Source organism: Hippichthys cyanospilos, chromosome 8, assembly GCF_059441005.1.
Source record: "Hippichthys cyanospilos isolate Australia breed blue-spotted pipefish chromosome 8, RoL_Hcya_1.0, whole genome shotgun sequence".
Classification (NCBI taxonomy): Eukaryota; Metazoa; Chordata; class Actinopteri; order Syngnathiformes; family Syngnathidae; genus Hippichthys; species Hippichthys cyanospilos.
In genome coordinates, this window is record NC_142376.1 from 11,604,485 (window position 1) to 11,611,810 (window position 7,326).

Consider the following 7,326-nt stretch of genomic DNA (forward strand, 5'->3'; position numbering starts at 1 on the left):
TTAGAAACAGCTCCCATTACAATGCAGTGCAGCCCACCACCTTTGTGAATTAGACCTATAATGATAAAATATCAACAGCGTCATTTTAATCTTGACCTTTACAGCCCAGCAAGTCCCCATTATGGATCTGTAAAAAAAATAAAAAATCTTACTATATGTTAACACCAGTCTAACAGTACATGGTGTGCACTGAAGTGATCGTAGTGTATCGTAGTGCACATAAACAGTCACAGTTTTAGACTTTGACGAAGTTCCCATATGTATGTGAGAAGGTTTGATTGTCCAAATAGCACCAAATCTGTTAGATATTGAATTCAAAAGAGCTTGTGAAAGCCTTTGCAGACATTATCGCAGTCAGTCAATATTTGCAAATTAATTCAGCTGCAAGGAGAAAACAATCCTTCAAGAAAAAAAAAGGGAAAAAAATGTTCTTTGATTCGATTTTTTTGTGGAAAAAAAAAAGACCAGCTGCGGAATGAGCCATTAGTGCTCGTTGTCTTCACTCCCAAAGTAAACTTCATAATCACCTGTACTGTTTGTTAACCATTGCAATATTTTGATCATTTTTGGGCCATTTTCTTCCACATTATTCTCACAGTATTTTAACCAAGGGATGGTACATTCCTGGTCATGTGATAACTAAGTAGTCTGCCATGTTGAACTTTGACATGTTGTCATGTTGAAATGTTGCTAGGTAACATTTCAACTCAAGAATGCACAAAATACTACACCGTGTAAATGTCAGATGTCAATGTGTGCGTAATTAATATAAAAGTAATGAATAAATAAATACATAAATTCACAACAGGGGCCATGTAAAAACATACCTTGACGCTAAAGGTCACGTGTCTTTTTTTTTTTGGTCAAGTGAAGTCAAAGTTTATTCAAAAAGTACATTTAAAAACAACCCCAAAGGACTGACCAAAGTGCTGTACAGTTACTGAAATATAAATTCTAAATCACAGATTTAGCAATAAAAAACAATATAAAACAGAGATAGAATTAAATAAGGTAAAACAAACACAGTCACTATTATGAGCCACTGACATTTTATTTGAATCTAAAAAGCTTCTTTAAACAAGTTAGGTTAAGGGTTAAGTCCATCCAATTTTTAGAACTGCTTATCCTCACAAGGGGCACACGCTTGCTGGTGCCTATCTCAGATGGCTTTCGGAAGTAGGTGGTGGACACCCTGAACTGGTTGCCAGCCAATTGCGGGGCACACAGAGACGAACAACCAATCACACATCCAATCACACCTAAGAACAATTTAATATGTCCAATACACCTGCCATGTATGTTTTGGGAGTGTGAGAGGAAGCCGGAGTGCCGGAGAGAACCTATGCGGGCTCGGGGAGAAGATGCAAACTCCACACTGCGCCACTGAGCCGCCTCAAAAGTACAATTCAAGATATAACAACTAATAGCATTTCCACACGTGTCTGGTGAATGTCCAGTAAGTTCAGAAACCCTTATATTAAAATATATGTGACATTCTATGATATAATATCACATCATATGTTACTTTCAAATGGTAGTAACATGTCATATACTCTATTAAATTTTGGAAGTAACTCATCAAACATGGTCTGTGAAATATGTAACAAATCATTTGCAGATTTTAATGAATGAACAGAAGACATGCAAGTGCTTGCATACAGTATTTAATGGACAAAGCCACCAAACTTTGCATTGGCCAAAAAACTGTCCAAAATATAAAACCACTTTATAGTATGGGACTAACAAGGAGGATAAATGGAACGTCTTATCTGTGCAGCTGCATTTTGTGATAAAGGAACTGGCAACAATCTTCTTCCATGCTGCCTCATAAAGAAGCAGTTGAAGCAAACTACTTAGAAATAATTGTGAGCCTTTATATCACTGTATCATCTTGGATTTTCCATTTAGGCCGTACTCAACAATTTTGCACTTCATTCAATACTGCTAAATTGATAACTTTCCCCACTCTTCAATTTCACTTGGAAATGTCACCATTACATTTGAAATGCAGTGATGTAAAAGTCTCTTTTGGGAACTGTATGAACTGTTCAATAGTGCTGATGGTTTAAATATGCAAAATTAAACGTTTCTTATATATTGGTGTATTTAACAATGTATATCTATGTAAGAGTAACAGATGATGTTGTGGTGCATTTGCTTGACTTTGTATTCCTTGAGAGGGGACTGCACCCATGTTGCCTTCATCAGACAAATACATATTCACACCTACTGTATGATATGTAAGCAAACATTTTCATAAAGCAAGAAATGAAGCCAAAACAACAATTCAAAATAGACTCATTTTTTCCCGAGACAGTCATAACTCAACATTAAAAATAAAGCACAGTGTACAAAACTGAAGTCAAGTACAGTACTGTACTGTTTTGGTGTTATTTTATAAACAGTACATCTTTTAGACCATGTTTTTGGATTTTCCAGTTCATATACAGTTTTAAATAATTATTTAAATAAAATAATTACAGAACCTAAACGATCTGTCATTATTCACAATAATGATAGTAAAAAGGGACAGTGCATTATTATATTTCTCTTCTTGACTGCTCTCTTCTTAATTTTGTCCTTTCCTCGGGTGGCTTAACACTCCTCCAAGGGCTGCTTTGTTCTTGTGAAGACGTCAGGGTGTCTGAGCTGATGTTATCATTTCCGTTAAAGTTTCTTTTCAACACATCTTAATCGGTATACTTAAAAAGAAACAGCAAGACTTTTATGAAGAGGCAATAACGAGGTGAGTCACGTGCTTCATTTGTTCCCGAAAAATAAATGTTATTAAGAACATTATTCACTCAGTGGAGGAGGTGTAACAATAAAACTGAGGTGATGGTGATGGATGGCGTTATGAAATATAAGCCTCCTCTGCTGAACTGAAGCCAGGCAGCCATGAAAAAAGTCTGGAAGATGAAGATGAATGAACAAAAGATGTGCCAAGCAGCATCCAACATGAGGCAGAATCCCATTTGACAGAGAAGAGAGGAAAAAAAAAAACTGTCAGACTTGAAGTGCAACATTCTCACTTTCTCAAGCTCCCTTTTGCCCCTTTCTGCAAGGCCTGGAAATAGCAAAATGTGACACTGGCCTCCTGTGGGCCAGGGTTGCTATAAATGGGATTCTCGCTGCCATGGCTGTGCACTCAGACTTTTGTTGTTGTTTGGCTGTGGAGGAATCAGAACAGGGACTCTGGGCTTTAACTGTACACCCAAAGGAACTAAGATTTCATATTCCACTGCGAAATGCTTCCTGTCACAGTTCCGCCAGAACTTGATTTGAATAGACATGAGCTGCCGGGGAGGATTGAGGGATAAAGGAGGGCTGAGAAAGTGAAGTGACTGAGGCCTTAAGAACAGACACACCCTGTCTCTGTCTGCACTATCAACACTCACACAAACATGTACACAAACTGCATGTGCAGAGGATCTTACTGTATAAATAAGAGAGTTTACAGCCATGTGTGGGATTCTATGACAGCCGAGAGTTGAGCTGAAACTAAAGTACATTCTGTTTGTGTTTGCTAGTTTTTATGCCACAAGAAAATGTGATCATAAATTCATTGAGAAATCTATGACTTCCTTTTATATTTCCCTATTTTGAGTAAACAGTGTAATGAGATATGTAGCAAATGTAAAGATGTTTTTGTTTAGTTTTTATTCACACATTCTGCAAGAAAAAAATGCCCTGTTGGAGGTCCTGATTGGGAGGTTAAGCAAGGATGGAATCAGTAAGACTACTGGACCGAGTACTTCATTTCATTACACTTACAAGTTATAACCGGCTATGCTAAATATTTCTAATCTCTTCAAGAGGTGGCTAGTTGAGGGCTAAAAATGTGTCCGTCAAGAACAATTGGAAGCAGTTGCGAAAACAAAACAAAACAGCAAATTAGCCATCATAACTACGATCCCCACACAATTCAAACATCGTCTCAACCATACGTGATAAACGGAAATAAATCCCAGAAAAATTCATTTAATGACCTTACTAGAGATAAAATGGCTGTGACTTTTTCCATCATTAGCTTACACGCTGAATAATGGTTACTGTAGTGGGAGTCAGCTCCTATAATCAAATGATCCTAAATTCTAATGTCCGTGTATGTTTAATATAATATGGCAACAATCATTGACATCCAAAGTAAGATCTATATTTTATAAATTGAAATGCCGACACTGATATGGTGATACATAGTCTATATGTACGGTGTGCATGTGTACTTGCATTTTCTAATGTTTTTAAAAGTTAGCTTACTGTCACTGAGGATTTAAAAGCAAACAGCAAGTGACCAAAATTAAGATCAGCTGTAATTTTTAATCAAACGCCGCAACTTGAGCTTTTTTCTTGACAAAATATTGAGGCTGTACACCATGATTCCATATTATAGAGCGTCCTACGATGATAATTCATTGCATTTACTACAGATCATTGAGCTCATAAAGCAGTGCTTGATTTACCTGTCTGACACCTTGTTTGAAAGAGTAAACACAGTCAGGTTCAAGTCTGTGAAAGTGCACATTTCAGCCTTTGTCAATACAAATATGAATTGTTATTGTCACTGTCATCAAGCGTTGATTAAATTCTGACATGATATACTATGTATATAATGTAATTGCAGATATAGGCCTTTAATTTGTGACCAGCTGTGAAATAAAGAGAACCCTTTTGTATCAATAATGTACGTATTGTTCATATATTCTAATTTTACACTTAATCTAATCCACCTTTAAAATTCACGAGGTTACATCTATTTGAATGTTGCTATGTTGAAATCCTTTTGAGAAAAAACACTTTTAAAGCTAGCTAGTCAGATGAACATGTTAGCAACAATGTTAGCAATTATGCACATTGTCTCTAATCCCTTATTTTCATGCACGGATTGCAATTCTAGTGCGTTCTCTTCCATTCATTTCTTAATAGGGTACTTTTGGAGAATTCTCAAAATCAATATTTTTTTTCCATGCGATCTACATTTCTCATTTATGCAACAATATTATCACCAACATTCAGAGCCTTTTCCCAGAGCGGATCATATATATTAACATTCAATTTTTCACAATCAAAATTAAGTACGCTTGTGAAACTGGGTGACAATCATGCTATTCCTAGGGATGCTTCCTTATTGCTCCAGACTCTTCTTCTACCCCATTACTTGCAAAACAGCAACTACCGTGTTATGAAAACATAAAGTGCAACACTGAGCAACCTCTACCACTTTTCCCCCCATCAACAACTGATCACTCCACTACATTGCTAATATATTTTTCATCACCTCCAAGGATTAATCTGAGATTTTCATAATGTTGTGCAAATAAGCAGGCGCGTATTCTCCTTCCCGGAGACGGATGCCGTGACAGCCTTCCTCTCTTGGAGTGCCACGGGATGACATCAAACAGACACCATCTCTACCTGAGGCAATGTAACAAAGAGCAACAAACAAATACATTATTTGTTAATCACAAAGGAAGACAAAACAGCAGGGATGCATGTTTAGGAGGGGTTGGATCATTATCACGACATAAAACAGTGAGCAATGCAAATGTAGCCCAGTTCTGTGTAGTCCAGCCTTGGTGAAGATTATATTCTGTTTAGCAAGCAGAGAGCGCTCCTTGCACTTTGATTTGATTAAGTACTTCATCAATCACAATCCAGACAGATCATTAGAGCTTCTGAGAATGACAAGACCAGCAAAAACATAGACTGCAGATTGCTCTGGTTCACCCATCGAAACTTTAATTACACTACAGACGGGCATTTATCAGAGACATGCGGTGACAAGCGACTCAATCAATTGTGGCCACTTGTCAGCATTGCTGTCTCGAAATGACTTATCTTGAAGTTCAGTGTCTGTCCTGAAGCAATGTGTGTTGAAAAGTTGCTCTCAGAAGTTACCCCGAGTACAGTATGAGACATTTGTTATACATGCACTATCCAGTCACTTTCCACGGCACACCACAGCTAGTTTGGCACAAGGAAATGGATGATACAAATATATATATTTTTTTCTTGGCCCACCATGTGCTTTCTTTTTGTGTGCAACTACAGCACTTTGTGAATTCTTAATGTAAATGCTGAGATGCTCAATCATTATACCTGCAGGTGAGTAAAATTGTTTTGAGATGATTTTTTTTAATTATTTTTTTTTTTTATAATATGTGTGTGTGAGATACATACCAGGGAAGGTTCCAGGGTCCCTACATGAAGTATACTGCCACAACTGTTTTCCTTCGGTACAAAAAAGTAATCCTTGTGGTCCAAGTTATTCTGGTGTGAAAGTGCCCCCTGGTGAGCAAAAGGGTGAATTCTCTGTGCAAGGTGATGTTTGTCTTCTGCCACCAAATAGAACAGAAAGCACGTGTAAAAATTGTCATGGGAGGGACAAAACACACTCAATGAGCTATTAATATCAAATTTGATGGATATTTTTTTTTATTTTTTTTTAATTTTTAATTAACGTGAGCTCAAGATCTGAAAACTAGAAATAAAAAGGAAAATGGTGGTCATGTCACATTTGGGCAAAGCACAGGATGTTTCATCAGTCTATGTCACGTTACAAAACGTCGTATTTTAAGAAAGCTACAAGAAAAGAACGATCGGACTGTTTCCACTTGAAAGGTAAAATACAATCTTCAAGGACTTAGCTGAGATGCTTTTGTCAGGCTATATGAATAAATTATATTCAGGATGATGCACAGCACAGTGTTTAACAAACGTCTTTTCGACCATCTCTCACAATGGGACCACATTGTGACATGCTAACATTCCTGTTTCAGTTAGCTGTTGATGTTTTACCATTTTGAGCTAAAGGAGGAATGTCAAACTGAATTTAACTTCTCACACAAATTTGAAATACTGTAGTTTACTGAAGAAAAGCTAAAACATTTTGTTCCAGGAATGCAAAGTACCTATAATAATTGACATTAATTTATAGGTGATTTTATGTCTTTTTTATCAACAGTAGATATAGATATAATAGATAAAAGTCATAATGATAAATTTAGGACTAAATATACTGGGCATATTGTTATTTGTGTGAGCGCAAGTACACTGAACACAATGAGACCATTTTGTGGAAAACACAAAATGAGGTTGTCTCTTTCACCCCAATAAAATTGCCCCCTTATCCCAAAAATATTTTGAGAGACAAAAAAAACTTTTTAGCTTCTACATATTGCTGTGTTCACCATTACTGAAACCAGATCATTTGTTTGGTAATTATCATTACAATGAACTCTTTTGCTGCAAATGACTGGCAACCAGTTCAGGGTGTCTGCTGCCTGCAAGCGTGTTAAGAGGGTGGTTGGATAAATTGATGCAGCA

At 36.7% G+C, this 7,326-nt stretch overlaps 1 long non-coding RNA gene across 1 annotated transcript; it reads right to left on the minus strand.

Moving 5' to 3' along the window:
* Positions 1–1,050: 1,050 nt before the first annotated feature.
* Positions 1,051–6,355, minus strand: LOC148420151 (uncharacterized). The gene is made up of 3 exons (XR_015866429.1): positions 6,181–6,355; positions 5,279–5,415; positions 1,051–2,909 (listed from the first exon to the last, which is right to left on the minus strand). It is a non-coding gene; the product is annotated as an uncharacterized LOC148420151 (long non-coding RNA).
* Positions 6,356–7,326: the final 971 nt, after the last annotated feature.